The sequence below is a fragment of the Toxotes jaculatrix genome, chromosome 12, assembly GCF_017976425.1.
Source record: "Toxotes jaculatrix isolate fToxJac2 chromosome 12, fToxJac2.pri, whole genome shotgun sequence".
Taxonomy (NCBI): domain Eukaryota; kingdom Metazoa; phylum Chordata; class Actinopteri; family Toxotidae; genus Toxotes; species Toxotes jaculatrix.
This window is the reverse complement of record NC_054405.1, coordinates 7,882,832-7,898,319: the sequence shown is the minus strand read 5'-3', so window position 1 is coordinate 7,898,319 and position 15,488 is coordinate 7,882,832. Positions and strand designations below refer to the sequence as shown.

General features: G+C 30.4%; 1 protein-coding gene across 1 annotated transcript in view; it reads left to right on the top strand.

The window, feature by feature from the left end:
* The window catches only part of adora2b (adenosine A2b receptor), a 48,916-nt gene that overhangs the window by 30,188 nt on the left and 3,240 nt on the right, over positions 1-15,488 (top strand). The gene's annotated exons all lie outside the window — the stretch shown is intronic.

Sequence of the window (15,488 nt, the reverse complement as noted above, 5' to 3'; positions counted from 1 at the left end):
TAAAAAATGTCATATTATAGTAAGGCGTCAAAATCGACCAAAAAAAGTCCAAATTTTTTTTGACCTCAAAATGTCTTAAAAAACGTCATAGTATAGTATGGCGTTTTTTTCGGGCAAAAAAAGTCCAAATTTTTTTTGACCTCAAAATGTCGTAAAAAACGTCATAGTATAGTATGGCGTTTTTTTCGGGCAAAAAAAGTCCAAATTTTTTTTGACATCAAAATGTCATAAAAAACGTCATAGTATAGTATGGCGTTTTTTTCGGGCAAAAAAAGTCCAAATTTTTTTTGACCTCAAAATGTCGTAAAAAACGTCATAGTATAGTATGGCGTTTTTTTCGGGCAGAAAAAGTCCAAATTTTTTTTGACCTCAAAATGTCGTAAAAAACGTCATAGTATAGTATGGCGTTTTTTTCGGGCAAAAAAAGTCCAAATTTTTTTTGACCTCAAAATGTCATAAAAAAACGTCATAGTATAGTATGGCGTTTTTTTCGGGCAAAAAAAGTCCAAATTTTTTTTGACCTCAAAATGTCATAAAAAACGTCATATTATAGTAAGGCATCAAAATCGACCAAAAAAAGTCCAAATTTTTTTTGACCTCAAAATGTCATAAAAAACGTCATAGTATAGTATGCCGTTTTTTTCGGGCAAAAAAAGTCCAAATTTTTTTTGACCTCAAAATGTCGTAAAAAACATCATAGTATAGTATGCCGTTTTTTTCGGGCAAAAAAAGTCCAAATTTTTTTTGACCTCAAAATGTCATAAAAAACGTCATAGTATAGTATGGCGTTTTTTTCGGGCAAAAAAAGTCAAAAAAATTTTTGACCTCAAAATGTCATAAAAAACGTCATAGTATAGCATGCCGTTTTTTTCGGGCAAAAAAAGTCCATTTTTTTTTTACCTCAAAATGTCATAAAAAACGTCATATTATAGTAAGGCGTCAAAATCGACCAAAAAAAGTCAAAATTTTTTTTGACCTCAAAATGTCATAAAAAACGGCATAGTATAGTATGCCGTTTTTTTCGGGCAAAAAAAGTCCAAATTTTTTTTGACCTCAAAATGTTATAAAAAACGTCATAGTATAGTATGCCGTTTTTTTCGGGCAAAAAAAGTCAAAAAAATTTTTGACCTCAAAATGTCGTAAAAAACGTCATAGTATAGTATGCCGTTTTTTTCGGGCAAAAAAAGTCCAAATTTTTTTTGACCTCAAAATGTCGTAAAAAACGTCATAGTATAGTATGGCGTTTTTTTCGGGCAAAAAAAGTCCAAATTTTTTTTGACCTCAAAATGTCATAAAAAACGTCATAGTATAGTATGCCGTTTTTTTCGGGCAAAAAAAGTCCAAATTTTTTTTGACCTCAAAATGTCATAAAAAATGTCATATTATAGTAAGGCGTCAAAATCGACCAAAAAAAGTCCAAATTTTTTTTGACCTCAAAATGTCATAAAAAACGTCATAGTATAGTATGGCGTTTTTTTCGGGTAAAAAAAGTCCAAAAAATTTTTGACCTCAAAATGTCGTAAAAAACGTCATAGTATAGTATGGCGTTTTTTTCGGGCAAAAAAAGTCCAAATTTTTTTTGACCTCAAAATGTCGTAAAAAACGTCATAGTATAGTATGCCGTTTTTTTCGGGCAAAAAAAGTCCAAATTTTTTTTGACCTCAAAATGTCATAAAAAACGTCATAGTATAGTAAGGCGTCAAAATCAGCCAAAAAAAGTCAACATTTTTTTTTACCTCAAAATGTCATAAAAAACGTCATAGTATAGTATGGCGTCAAAATGGGCCAAAGAAAGTCCAATTTTTTTTTGACCTCAAAATGTCATAAAAAATGTCATAATATAGTAAGGCGTCAAAATCCACCAAAAAAAGTCCAAATTTTTTTTGACCTCAAAATGTCATAAAAAACGTCATAGTATAGTATGCCGTTTTTTTTGGGCAAAAAAAGTCAAAAGAATTTTTGACCTCAAAATGTCATAAAAAACGTCATAGTATAGTAAGGCGTCAAAATGTCATTAAAAAAAAGTCAGGCATCAAAATTGGCCAAAAAAAGTCAAAAAAATTTTTGACCTCAAAATTTCATAAAAAACGTCATAGTATAGTATGCCGTTTTTTTCGGGCAAAAAAAGTCCAAATTTTTTTTGACCTCAAAATGTCATAAAAAACATCATAGTATAGTAAGGCGTCAAAATCGGACAAAAAAAGTCAACATTTTTTATAACCTCAAAATGTCATAAAAAACGTCATAGTATAGTATGGCGTTTTTTCGGGTAAAAAAAGTCAAAAATTTTTTTGACCTCAAAATGTCATAAAAAACGTCATAGTATACTAAGGCGTCAAAATCGGCCAAAAAAAGTCAAATTTTTTTTCGACCTCAAAATGTCATAAAAAACGTCATAGTATAGTAAGGCGTCAAAATCGGCCAAAAAAAGTCACATTTTTTTTCGACCTCAAAATGTCATAAAAAACGTCATAGTATAGTATGGCGTTTTTTTCTGCCAAAAAAAGTCAAATTTTTTTTCGACCTCAAAATGTCATAAAACACGTCATAGTATAGTATGCCGTTTTTTTCGGGAAAAAAAAGTCAAATTTTTTTTCGACCTCAAAATGTCATAAAAAACGTCATAGTATAGTATGGCGTTTTTTTCGGCCAAAAAAAGTCAAATTTTTTTTCGACCTCAAAATGTCATAAAAAACGTCATAGTATAGTATGGCGTTTTTTTTCGGGCAAAAAAAGTCCAAATTTTTTTTGACCTCAAAATGTCATAAAAAACGTCATAGTATAGTAAGGCATCAAAATCGGCCAAAGAAAGTCAAATTTTTTTTCGACCTCAAAATGTCGTAAAAAACGTCATAGTATAGTATGCCGTTTTTTTCGGCCAAAAAAAGTCCAAATTTTTTTTGACCTCAAAATGTCATAAAAAACGTCATAGTATAGTATGGCGTTTTTTTCGGGCAAAAAAAGTCAAAAAAATTTTTGACCTCAAAATGTCATAAAAAACGTCATAGTATAGTATGCCGTTTTTTTCGGGCAAAAAAAGTAAAAAAAATTTTTGACCTCAAAATGTCGTAAAAAACGTCATAGTATAGTATGCCGTTTTTTTCGGGCAAAAAAAGTCCAAATTTTTTTTGACCTCAAAATGTCGTAAAAAACGTCATAGTATAGTATGCCGTTTTTTTCGGGCAAAAAAAGTCCATTTTTTTTTTACCTCAAAATGTCATAAAAAACGTCATATTATAGTAAGGCGTCAAAATCGACCAAAAAAAGTCCAAATTTTTTTTGACCTCGAAATATCATAAAAAACGTCATAGTATAGTATGGCGTTTTTTTCGGGCAAAAAAAGTCCAAATTTTTTTTGACCTCAAAATGTCATAAAAAACGTCATATTATAGTAAGGCGTCAAAATCAGCCAAAAAAAGTCACCATTTTTTTTTACCTCAAAATGTGATAAAAAACGTCATAGTATAGTATGCCGTTTTTTTCGGGCAAAAAAAGTCCACATTTTTTTTTACCTCAAAATGTCGTAAAAAACGTCATAGTATAGTATGCCGTTTTTTTCGGGCAAAAAAAGTCCACATTTTTTTTGACCTCAAAATGTCCTAAAAAACGTCATAGTATAGTATGCCGTTTTTTTCGGGCAAAAAAAGTCCAAATTTTTTTTGACCTCAAAATGTCGTAAAAAACGTCATAGTATAGTATGGCGTTTTTATCGGGCAAAAAAAGTCAAAAAATTTTTGACCTCAAAATGTCATAAAAAATGTCATAGTATAGTATGGCGTTTTTTTCGGGCAAAAAAAGTCCAAATTTTTTTTGACCTCAAAATGTCATAAAAAACGTCATAGTATAGTATGCCGTTTTTTTCGGGCAAAAAAAGTCCAAATTTTTTTTGACCTCAAAATGTCGTAAAAAAACATCATAGTATAGTATGCCGTTTTTTTCGGGCAAAAAAAGTCCAAAATTTTTTTGACCTCAAAATGTCGTAAAAAACGTCATAGTATAGTATGCCGTTTTTTTCGGGCAAAAAAAGTCAAAAAAATTTTTGACCTCAAAATGTCTTAAAAAACGTCATAGTATAGTATGCCGTTTTTTTCGGGCAAAAACAGTCCATTTTTTTTTTACCTCAAAATGTCATAAAAAACGTCATATTATAGTAAGGCGTCAAAATCGACCAAAAAAAGTCCAAATTTTTTTTGACCTCAAAATGTCGTAAAAAACGTCATAGTATAGTATGCCGTTTTTTTCGGGCAAAAAAAGTCCAAATTTTTTTTGACCTCAAAATGTCATAAAAAACGTCATAGTATAGTATGGCGTTTTTTTCGGGCAAAAAAAGTCCAAATTTTTTTTGACCTCAAAATGTCGTAAAAAACGTCATAGTATAGTATGGCGTTTTTTTCGGGCAAAAAAAGTCCAAATTTTTTTTGACCTCAAAATGTCATAAAAAACGTCATAGTATAGTATGGCGTTTTTTTCGGGCAAAAAAAGTCCAAATTTTTTTTGACCTCAAAATGTCATAAAAAACGTCATATTATAGTAAGGCGTCAAAATCGACCAAAAAAAGTCCAAATTTTTTTTGACCTCAAAATGTCATAAAAAACGTCATAGTATAGTATGGCGTTTTTTTTCGGGCAAAAAAAGTCCAAATTTTTTTTGACCTCAAAATGTCGTAAAAAACATCATAGTATAGTATGCCGTTTTTTTCGGGCAAAAAAAGTCCAAATTTTTTTTGACCTCAAAATGTCATAAAAAACGTCATAGTATATTATGCCGTTTTTTTCGGGCAAAAAAAGTCAAAAAAAATTTTTGACCTCAAAATGTCTTAAAAAACGTCATAGTATAGTATGCCGTTTTTTTCGGGCAAAAAAAGTCCAAATTTTTTTTGACCTCAAATTGTCTTAAAAAACGTCATAGTATAGTAAGGTGTCAAAATCGACAAAAAAAGTCCAAATTTTTTTTGACCTCAAAATGTCGTAAAAAACGTCATAGTATAGTATGCCGTTTTTTTCGGGCAAAAAAAGTCCAAATTTTTTTTGACCTCAAAATGTCGTAAAAAACGTCAAAGTATAGTAAGGCATCAAAATCAGCCAAAAAAAGTCAAAAAAATTTTTGACCTCAACATGTCGTAAAAAACGTCATAGTATAGTATGCCGTTTTTTTCGGGCAAAAAAAGTCCAAATTTTTTTTGACCTCAAAATGTTGTAAAAAACGTCATAGTATATTATGGCGTTTTTATCGGGCAAAAAAAGTAAAAAAAATTTTGACCTCAAAATGTCATAAAAAACGTCATAGTATAGTATGCCGTTTTTTTCGGGCAAAAAAAGTCCAAATTTTTTTTAACCTCAAAATGTCATAAAAAATGTCATAGTATGCCGTTTTTTCCGGGCAAAAAAAGTCCAAATTTTTTTTGACCTCAAAATGTCTTAAAAAACGTCATAGTATAGTATGGCGTTTTTTTCGGGCAAAAAAAGTCCAAATTTTTTTTGACCTCAAAATGTCATAAAAAACGTCATATTATAGTAAGGCGTCAAAATCGACCAAAAAAAGTCCAAATTTTTTTTGACCTCAAAATGTCGTAAAAAACGTCATAGTATAGTATGCCGTTTTTTTCGGGCAACAAAAGTCAAAAAAAATTTTGACCTCAAAATGTCGTAAAAAACGTCATAGGTAAGTATGCCGTTTTTTTCGGGCAAAAAAAGTCCAAATTTTTTTTTACCTCAAAATGTCATAAAAAACGTCATAGTATAGTATGGCGTTTTTTTCGGGCAAAAAAAGTCCAAATTTTTTTTGACCTCAAAATGTCTTAAAAAACGTCATAGTATAGTAAGGCGGCAAAATCGACCAAAAAAAGTCACCATTTTTTTTTACCTCAAAATGTGATAAAAAACGTCATAGTATAGTATGCCGTTTTTTTCGGGCAAAAAAAGTCCACATTTTTTTTGACCTCAAAATGTCGTAAAAAACGTCATAGTATCGTATGCCGTTTTTTTCGGGCAAAAAAAGTCCACATTTTTTTTGACCTCAAAATGTCGTAAAAAACGTCATAGTATAGTATGCCGTTTTTTTCGGGCAAAAAAAGTCCAAATTTTTTTTGACCTCAAAATGTCGTAAAAAACGTCATAGTATAGTATGGCGTTTTTATCGGGCAAAAAAAGTCAAAAAATTTTTGACCTCAAAATGTCATAAAAAACGTCATAGTATAGTATGGCGTTTTTTTCGGGCAAAAAAAGTCCAAATTTTTTTTGACCTCAAAATGTCATAAAAAACGTCATATTATAGTAAGGCGTCAAAATCGACCAAAAAAAGTCCAAATTTTTTTTGACCTCAAAATGTCATAAAAAACGTCATAGTATAGTATGGCGTTTTTTTCGGGCAAAAAAAGTCCAAATTTTTTTTGACCTCAAAATGTCATAAAAAATGTCATATTATAGTAAGGCGTCAAAATCGACCAAAAAAAGTCCAAATTTTTTTTGACCTCAAAATGTCTTAAAAAACGTCATAGTATAGTAAGGTGTCAAAATCGACCAAAAAAAGTCCAAATTTTTTTTGACCTCAAAATATCATAAAAAACGTCATAGTATAGTATGCCGTTTTTTTCGGGCAAAAAAAGTCCAAATTTTTTTTGACCTCAAAATGTCGTAAAAAACGTCATAGTATAGTATGGCGTTTTTTTCGGGCAAAAAAAGTCCAAATTTTTTTTGACATCAAAATGTCGTAAAAAACGTCATAGTATAGTAAGGCGTTTTTTTCGGGCAAAAAAAGTCCAAATTTTTTTTGACATCAAAATGTCATAAAAAACGTCATAGTATAGTATGGCGTTTTTTTCGGGCAAAAAAAGTCCAAATTTTTTTTGACCTCAAAATGTCGTAAAAAACGTCATATTATAGTAAGGCGTCAAAATCGACCAAAAAAAGTCCAAATTTTTTTTGACCTCAAAATGTCATAAAAAACGTCATAGTATAGTATGGCGTTTTTTTCGGGCAAAAAAAGTCCAAATTTTTTTTGACCTCAAAATGTCGTAAAAAACATCATAGTATAGTATGCCGTTTTTTTCGGGCAAAAAAAGTCCAAATTTTTTTTGACCTCAAAATGTCATAAAAAACGTCATAGTATAGTATGCCGTTTTTTTCGGGCAAAAAAAGTCAAAAAAATTTTTGACCTCAAAATGTCTTAAAAAACGTCATAGTATAGTATGCCGTTTTTTTCGGGCAAAAAAAGTCCAAATTTTTTTTGACCTCAAAATGTCTTAAAAAACGTCATAGTATAGTATGGCGTTTTTTTCGGGCAAAAAAAGTCCAAATTTTTTTTGACCTCAAAATGTCGTAAAAAACGTCATAGTATAGTATGGCGTTTTTTTCGGGCAAAAAAAGTCCAAATTTTTTTTGACCTCAAAATGTCATAAAAAACGTCATAGTATAGTATGGCGTTTTTTTCGGGCAAAAAAAGTCCAAATTTTTTTTGACCTCAAAATGTCATAAAAAACGTCATATTATAGTAAGGCGTCAAAATCGACCAAAAAAAGTCCAAATTTTTTTTGACCTCAAAATGTCATAAAAAACGTCATAGTATAGTATGGCGTTTTTTTCGGGCAAAAAAAGTCCAAATTTTTTTTGACCTCAAAATGTCGTAAAAAACATCATAGTATAGTATGCCGTTTTTTTCGGGCAAAAAAAGTCCAAATTTTTTTTGACCTCAAAATGTCATAAAAAACGTCATAGTATAGTATGCCGTTTTTTTCGGGCAAAAAAAGTCAAAAAAAATTTTTGACCTCAAAATGTCTTAAAAAACGTCATAGTATAGTATGCCGTTTTTTTCGGGCAAAAAAAGTCCAAATTTTTTTTGACCTCAAATTGTCTTAAAAAATGTCATATTATAGTAAGGCGTCAAAATCGACCAAAAAAAGTCCAAATTTTTTTTGACCTCAAAATGTCTTAAAAAACGTCATAGTATAGTAAGGTGTCAAAATCGACCAAAAAAAGTCCAAATTTTTTTTGACCTCAAAATATCATAAAAAACGTCATAGTATAGTATGCCGTTTTTTTCGGGCAAAAAAAGTCAAAAAAAATTTTGACCTCAAAATGTCGTAAAAAACGTCATAGTATAGTATGCCGTTTTTTTCGGGCAAAAAAAGTCCAAATTTTTTTTGACCTCAAAATGTCTTAAAAAACGTCATAGTATAGTATGGCGTTTTTTTCGGGCAAAAAAAGTCAACATTTTTTTTGACCTCTAAATGTCATAAAAAACGTCATATTATAGTAAGGCGTCAAAATCGACCAAAAAAAGTCCAAATTTTTTTTGACCTCAAAATGTCATAAAAAACGTCATAGTATAGTATGGCGTTTTTTTCGGGCAAGAAAAGTCCAAATTTTTTTTGACCTCAAAATGTCGTAAAAAACATCATAGTATAGTATGCCGTTTTTTTCGGGCAAAAAAAGTCCAAATTTTTTTTGACCTCAAAATGTCATAAAAAACGTCATAGTATAGTATGCCGTTTTTTTCGGGCAAAAAAAGTCAAAAAAATTTTTGACCTCAAAATGTCTTAAAAAACGTCATAGTATAGTATGCCGTTTTTTTCGGGCAAAAAAAGTCCAAATTTTTTTTGACCTCAAAATGTCATAAAAAACGTCATAGTATAGTATGGCGTTTTTTTCGGGCAAAAAAAGTCAAAAAAATTTTTGACCTCAAAATGTCATAAAAAACGTCATAGTATAGCATGCCGTTTTTTTCGGGCAAAAAAAGTCCATTTTTTTTTTACCTCAAAATGTCATAAAAAACGTCATATTATAGTAAGGCGTCAAAATCGACCAAAAAAAGTCCAAATTTTTTTTGACCTCAAAATGTCATAAAAAACGTCATAGTATAGTATGGCGTTTTTTTCGGGCAAAAAAAGTCCAAATTTTTTTTGACCTCAAAATGTCTTAAAAAACGTCATACTATAGTAAGGTGTCAAAATCGACCAAAAAAAGTCCAAATTTTTTTTGACCTCAAAATATCATAAAAAACGTCATAGTATAGTATGGCGTTTTCTTCGGGCAAAAAAAGTCCAAATTTTTTTTGACCTCAAAATGTCATAAAAAACGTCATAGTATAGTATGGCGTTTTTTTCGGGCAAGAAAAGTCCAAATTTTTTTTGACCTCAAAATGTCGTAAAAAACATCATAGTATAGTATGCCGTTTTTTTCGGGCAAAAAAAGTCCAAATTTTTTTTGACCTCAAAATGTCATAAAAAACGTCATAGTATAGTATGCCGTTTTTTTCGGGCAAAAAAAGTCAAAAAAATTTTTGACCTCAAAATGTCTTAAAAAACGTCATAGTATAGTATGCCGTTTTTTTCGGGCAAAAAAAGTCCAAATTTTTTTTGACCTCAAAATGTCATAAAAAACGTCATAGTATAGTATGGCGTTTTTTTCGGGCAAAAAAAGTCAAAAAAATTTTTGACCTCAAAATGTCATAAAAAACGTCATAGTATAGCATGCCGTTTTTTTCGGGCAAAAAAAGTCCATTTTTTTTTTACCTCAAAATGTCATAAAAAACGTCATATTATAGTAAGGCGTCAAAATCGACCAAAAAAAGTCCAAATTTTTTTTGACCTCAAAATGTCATAAAAAACGTCATAGTATAGTATGGCGTTTTTTTCGGGCAAAAAAAGTCCAAATTTTTTTTGACCTCAAAATGTCTTAAAAAACGTCATACTATAGTAAGGTGTCAAAATCGACCAAAAAAAGTCCAAATTTTTTTTGACCTCAAAATATCATAAAAAACGTCATAGTATAGTATGGCGTTTTCTTCGGGCAAAAAAAGTCCAAATTTTTTTTGACCTCAAAATGTCATAAAAAACATCATAGTATAGTATGGCGTTTTTTTCGGGCAAAAAAAGTCCAAATTTTTTTTGACCTCAAAATGTCATAAAAAACGTCATAGTATAGTATTGCGTTTTTTTCGGGCAAAAAAAGTCCAAATTTTTTTTGACCTCAAAATGTCATAAAAAACGTCATAGTATAGTATGGCGTTTTTTTCGGGCAAAAAAAGTCCAAATTTTTTTTGACCTCAAAATGTCGTAAAAAACGTCATAGTATAGTATGCAGTTTTTTTCGGGCAAAAAAAGTCCAAATTTTTTTTTACCTCAAAATGTCGTAAAAAACGTCATAGTATAGTATGGCGTTTTTTTCGGGCAAAAAAAGTCCAAATTTTTTTTGACCTCAAAATGTCTTAAAAAACGTCATAGTATAGTATGCCGTTTTTTTCGGGCAGAAAAAGTCCAAATTTTTTTTGACCTCAAAATGTCGTAAAAAACGTCATAGTATAGTATGCCGTTTTTTTCGGGCAAAAAAAAGTCCAAATTTTTTTTGACCTCAAAATGTCGTAAAAAACGTCATAGTATAGTATGCCGTTTTTTTCGGGCAAAAAAAGTCCAAATTTTTTTTGACCTCAAAATGTCATAAAAAACGTCATAGTATAGTATGCCGTTTTTTTCGGGCAAAAAAAGTCAAAAAAATTTTTGACCTCAAAATGTCTTAAAAAACGTCATAGTATAGTATGCCGTTTTTTTCGGGCAAAAAAAGTCCAAATTTTTTTTGACCTCAAAATGTCATAAAAAACGTCATAGTATAGTATGGCGTTTTTTTCGGGCAAAAAAAGTCAAAAAAATTTTTGACCTCAAAATGTCATAAAAAACGTCATAGTATAGCATGCCGTTTTTTTCGGGCAAAAAAAGTCCATTTTTTTTTTACCTCAAAATGTCATAAAAAACGTCATATTATAGTAAGGCGTCAAAATCGACCAAAAAAAGTCCAAATTTTTTTTGACCTCAAAATGTCATAAAAAACGTCATAGTATAGTATGGCGTTTTTTTCGGGCAAAAAAAGTCCAAATTTTTTTTGACCTCAAAATGTCTTAAAAAACGTCATACTATAGTAAGGTGTCAAAATCGACCAAAAAAAGTCCAAATTTTTTTTGACCTCAAAATATCATAAAAAACGTCATAGTATAGTATGGCGTTTTTTTCGGGCAAAAAAAGTCCAAATTTTTTTTGACCTCAAAATGTCATAAAAAACGTCATAGTATAGTATGGCGTTTTTTTCGGGCAAAAAAAGTCCAAATTTTTTTTGACCTCAAAATGTCATAAAAAACGTCATAGTATAGTATTGCGTTTTTTTCGGGCAAAAAAAGTCCAAATTTTTTTTGACCTCAAAATGTCATAAAAAACGTCATAGTATAGTATGGCGTTTTTTTCGGGCAAAAAAAGTCCAAATTTTTTTTGACCTCAAAATGTCGTAAAAAACGTCATAGTATAGTATGCCGTTTTTTTCGGGCAAAAAAAGTCCAAATTTTTTTTGACCTCAAAATGTAGTAAAAAACGTCATAGTATAGTATGGCGTTTTTTTCGGGCAAAAAAAGTCCGAATTTTTTTTGACCTCAAAATGTCATAAAAAACGTCATAGTATAGTATGCCGTTTTTTTCGGGCAGAAAAAGTCCAAATTTTTTTTGACCTCAAAATGTCGTAAAAAACGTCATAGTATAGTATGCCGTTTTTTTCGGGCAAAAAAAAGTCCAAATTTTTTTTGACCTCAAAATGTCATAAAAAACGTCATAGTATAGTATGGCGTTTTTTTCGGGCAAAAAAAGTCCAAATTTTTTTTTACCTCAAAATGTCATAAAAAACGTCATATTATAGTAAGGCGTCAAAATCGACCAAAAAAAGTCCAAATTTTTTTTGACCTCAAAATGTCATAAAAAACGTCATACTATAGTAAGGTGTCAAAATCGACCAAAAAAAGTCCAAATTTTTTTTGACCTCAAAATGTCGTAAAAAACGTCATAGTATAGTATGGCGTTTTTTCGGGCAAAAAAAGTCCAAATTTTTTTTGACCTCAAAATGTCATAAAAAACGTCATATTATAGTAAGGCGTCAAAATCGTCCAAAAAAAGTCCAAATTTTTTTTGACCTCAAAATGTCATAAAAAACGTCATAGTATAGTATGCCGTTTTTTTCGGGCAACAAAAGTCCAAATTTTTTTTGACCTCAAAATGTCGTAAAAAACGTCATAGTATAGTATGCCGTTTTTTTCGGGCAAAAAAAGTCCAAATTTTTTTTTACCTCAAAATGTCATAAAAAACGTCATATTATAGTAAGGCGTCAAAATCGACCAAAAAAAGTCCAAATTTTTTTTGACCTCAAAATGTCATAAAAAACGTCATACTATAGTAAGGTGTCAAAATCGACCAAAAAAAGTCCAAATTTTTTTTGACCTCAAAATATCATAAAAAACGTCATAGTATAGTATGGCGTTTTTTCGGGCAAAAAAAGTCCAAATTTTTTTTGACCTCAAAATGTCATAAAAAACGTCATATTATAGTAAGGCGTCAAAATCGTCCAAAAAAAGTCCAAATTTTTTTTGACCTCAAAATGTCGTAAAAAACGTCATAGTATAGTATGCCGTTTTTTTCGGGCAACAAAAGTCAAAAAAATTTTTGACCTCAAAATGTCGTAAAAAACGTCATAGTATAGTATGCCGTTTTTTTCGGGCAAAAAAAGTCCAAATTTTTTTTGACCTCAAAATGTCGTAAAAAACGTCATAGTATAGTATGTCGTTTTTTTCGGGCAAAAAAAGTCCAAATTTTTTTTGACCTCAAAATGTCGTAAAAAACGTCATAGTATAGTATGCCGTTTTTTTCAGGCAAAAAAAGTCCAAATTTTTTTTGACCTCAAAATGTCTTAAAAAACGTCATACTATAGTAAGGTGTCAAAATCGACCAAAAAAAGTCCAAATTTTTTTTGACCTCAAAATATCATAAAAAACGTCATAGTATAGTATGGCGTTTTTTTCGGGCAAAAAAAGTCCAAATTTTTTTTGACCTCAAAATGTCATAAAAAACGTCATAGTATAGTATGGCGTTTTTTTCGGGCAAAAAAAGTCCAAATTTTTTTTGACCTCAAAATGTCATAAAAAACGTCATAGTATAGTATTGCGTTTTTTTCGGGCAAAAAAAGTCCAAATTTTTTTTGACCTCAAAATGTCATAAAAAACGTCATAGTATAGTATGGCGTTTTTTTCGGGCAAAAAAAGTCCAAATTTTTTTTGACCTCAAAATGTCGTAAAAAACGTCATAGTATAGTATGCCGTTTTTTTCGGGCAAAAAAAGTCCAAATTTTTTTTGACCTCAAAATGTAGTAAAAAACGTCATAGTATAGTATGGCGTTTTTTTCGGGCAAAAAAAGTCCGAATTTTTTTTGACCTCAAAATGTCATAAAAAACGTCATAGTATAGTATGCCGTTTTTTTCGGGCAGAAAAAGTCCAAATTTTTTTTGACCTCAAAATGTCGTAAAAAACGTCATAGTATAGTATGCCGTTTTTTTCGGGCAAAAAAAAGTCCAAATTTTTTTTGACCTCAAAATGTCATAAAAAACGTCATAGTATAGTATGGCGTTTTTTTCGGGCAAAAAAAGTCCAAATTTTTTTTTACCTCAAAATGTCATAAAAAACGTCATATTATAGTAAGGCGTCAAAATCGACCAAAAAAAGTCCAAATTTTTTTTGACCTCAAAATGTCATAAAAAACGTCATACTATAGTAAGGTGTCAAAATCGACCAAAAAAAGTCCAAATTTTTTTTGACCTCAAAATATCATAAAAAACGTCATAGTATAGTATGGCGTTTTTTCGGGCAAAAAAAGTCCAAATTTTTTTTGACCTCAAAATGTCATAAAAAACGTCATATTATAGTAAGGCGTCAAAATCGTCCAAAAAAAGTCCAAATTTTTTTTGACCTCAAAATGTCATAAAAAACGTCATAGTATAGTATGGCGTTTTTTTCGGGCAACAAAAGTCCAAATTTTTTTTGACCTCAAAATGTCGTAAAAAACGTCATAGTATAGTATGCCGTTTTTTTCGGGCAAAAAAAGTCCAAATTTTTTTTGACCTCAAAATGTCGTAAAAAACGTCATAGTATAGTATGGCGTTTTTTTCGGGCAAAAAAAGTCCAAATTTTTTTTGACCTCAAAATGTCGTAAAAAACGTCATAGTATAGTATGGCGTTTTTTTCGGGCAAAAAAAGTCCAAATTTTTTTTGACCTCAAAATGTCGTAAAAAACGTCATAGTATAGTATGGCGTTTTTTTCGGGCAAAAAAAGTCCAAATTTTTTTTGACCTCAAAATGTCATAAAAAACGTCATAGTATAGTATGCCGTTTTTTTCGGGCAGAAAAAGTCCAAATTTTTTTTGACCTCAAAATGTCGTAAAAAACGTCATAGTATAGTATGCCGTTTTTTTCGGGCAAAAAAAAGTCCAAATTTTTTTTGACCTCAAAATATCATAAAAAACGTCATAGTATAGTATGGCGTTTTTTCGGGCAAAAAAAGTCCAAATTTTTTTTGACCTCAAAATGTCATAAAAAACGTCATATTATAGTAAGGCGTCAAAATCGTCCAAAAAAAGTCCAAATTTTTTTTGACCTCAAAATGTCGTAAAAAACGTCATAGTATAGTATGCCGTTTTTTTCGGGCAACAAAAGTCAAAAAAATTTTTGACCTCAAAATGTCGTAAAAAACGTCATAGTATAGTATGCCGTTTTTTTCGGGCAAAAAAAGTCCAAATTTTTTTTGACCTCAAAATGTCGTAAAAAACGTCATAGTATAGTATGTCGTTTTTTTCGGGCAAAAAAAGTCCAAATTTTTTTTGACGTCAAAATGTCGTAAAAAACGTCATAGTATAGTATGCCGTTTTTTTCAGGCAAAAAAAGTCCAAATTTTTTTTGACCTCAAAATGTCGTAAAAAACGTCATAGTATAGTATGCCGTTTTTTTCGGCCAAAAAAAGTCCAAATTTTTTTTGACCTCAAAATGTCATAAAAAACGTCATAGTATAGTAAGGCGTCAAAATCAGCCAAAAAAAGTCACCATTTTTTTTTACCTCAAAATGTCATAAAAAACGTCATACCGCAGTATGACGTTTTATCTAAGTCATTTTTTATGACATTTCATCTAAGTCATGAGTACACACAAACACAATGTGCTAAAGCTGATAGCACACAAAGAATGAATGATTTTCTTTATTAAATTATTATTGTCTTTATTAAACTCCTTGCATTAAACATTCACAGTGCTGATGAAAAAGTGAGATGTAATAACCGATCAGACCTCCTTTGGCAGTAGTAACTTCAGACAGGCTCCCTCCTCCGACTGGACCACTTCAAAATGTGGCTTTTCTCTCTTCTGTAGTAGATGTACTTTAGTGTTTAGGTTCATTGTCCTGCTGCATCACCAAACTTCTACAGAGCTTCAGCTGACAGTCACCCTGACATCATCCTGTAAGATACTTAGATAAATTAGAGAATTAATTTTCCCCCTCGATGACAGTCAGCTGTTCAGACCCAGAGGCAGCAGATGTCGACTGCAGTTCACAAAAGATTTAATTACAGATATGCAGTGTGACTGTCAGTTCACTTCTTAATCTGTGACATAGAGGTCACAAAATACCAAGGAGACCTGTCTGCTA